Source organism: Pseudorca crassidens, chromosome 5, assembly GCF_039906515.1.
Source record: "Pseudorca crassidens isolate mPseCra1 chromosome 5, mPseCra1.hap1, whole genome shotgun sequence".
Classification (NCBI taxonomy): domain Eukaryota; kingdom Metazoa; phylum Chordata; class Mammalia; order Artiodactyla; family Delphinidae; genus Pseudorca; species Pseudorca crassidens.
Window position 1 is genome coordinate 27,436,758 of NC_090300.1, and position 1,669 is coordinate 27,438,426.

General features: G+C 37.8%; 1 pseudogene; it reads left to right on the top strand.

Moving 5' to 3' along the window:
* Positions 1–540: 540 nt before the first annotated feature.
* On the top strand, positions 541–1,074 carry LOC137224735 (small ribosomal subunit protein uS17-like; annotated as a pseudogene).
* The last annotated feature ends 595 nt before the right edge of the window (positions 1,075–1,669 follow it).

Consider the following 1,669-nt stretch of genomic DNA (forward strand, 5'->3'; position numbering starts at 1 on the left):
CAAAGACTTCTGCACATTTAAAAGAAATGTTCATGAATTTCCAAATGCTATGTTTGCTGTAGCAAGACATTTAGAGTAATCATCACCTCCAGCTGTGATTTCCATCTTCCCCACCACTGCTCCCTGTGTGTGCTTCTTTTATATTGGACAGACTTTCTGCATTTTTAGCCACCCTGACAATAATTATGTAGTTGGTGAGCAGCAACCATTAAGTTTAGGTACATTTAGTTCCTACTTAGTCCCAGTTATATGATCACGAAGCACTTCAAGAAGTAAAACAAAATCAAGCATTGTGACAATATAAAGCCAAGAATTTAAATGAAACAAGGAAAAGAAGTGATTCTGAGTGAAGTACAAGATAAAACACATCTTTTATGGGGTTCTTTTTTAATGTAATAAGTTACCTTAGAACAAATTATTTGAAAATAACTTATGAAATTACCATCAGAACACGTATCTATAAGCTATAGCAAAGATTTCATGAGATTTTTAAGTCTTCTGAATCTTTTCCTTTCTTAAATATTAAAACATTAACCTTTTTTCAGGCGGCGGGGAAGATGGCAGACATTCAGGTGGAGAGTGCCTACCAAAAGCAATCGACCATCTTTCAAAATAAGAAGAGGGTTCTGCTTGGAGAGACTGGCAAGGAGAAGCTCCCGCATAACAACGGGAACATTGGTCTGGGTTTCAAGACACCGAAGGAAGCCATCGAGGGCACCTACAATGACAAGAAATGCCCTTTTACTGGTAATGTTGTCATCCAAGGGCGGATCCTGTCTGGCGTGATGACCAAGGTAAAGATGCAGAGAACCCTTGTCATCCTCTAAGACTACCTCCACTGCATCCGAAAGTACAACCGCTCCGAGAAGCGCCACAGAAATGTATCCGTGCATCTTTCCCCCTGCTTCAGGGACGTCCAGATCGGTGACACTGTCACAGTGGGCGAGTGCCCTCCCCTAAGCAAGACGGTGTGCTTCAATGTGCTCCAGGTGACCAAAGCTGCTGGCACCGAGAAGGAGTTCCAGAAGTTCTGAGACTGGACCCCTGCCCACTGCCCCAAACAAAGTAAAGTTTTTTTCCCAGTCAGACAAAACAAAACAAAACAAAAACATGTTAGCAATATTGTCTCAAAATAGAGTTACTATCCAGTAACTCCACAAAGGGGTTTTCTTTTTTTTCTCTGTAGGATCTTAGAGTGCATATTATCTCATTTTAAGACTCCATTCAATGTGTTCTTTATAACAGGTTGTTTAAGAATAAAACACAATTAACGTAGAATTGCACCTAAATTATATTCTACTTGAAATGAGCAAATAAAGTCAGAAGATTGACATATTAAAACTGTATAGCAATGTGTTCAGCAGGCATATTGTATGTGTGTGTGTGTACACATTTATGTGTGTGTATATACATATATACACATATATACATATATATTTAATTTTTTTAGCTGACATTTTTGGGATCTAGACATAGGTAATCGAGCTAGACACAGCTGATTCTAGTAAGAGTTATTTCCTTACTTTTCACTGCATTTTTTTGGTAGAAATATTTTAATGGAAACTCAATAAGAAAAACAACAGGTAGTATCTTTTAATTCATCAAATTCCAAATGAACTTAGAGTTATGAGAATGCATATGATGTACACACACAAAGATTTTTCTTCCA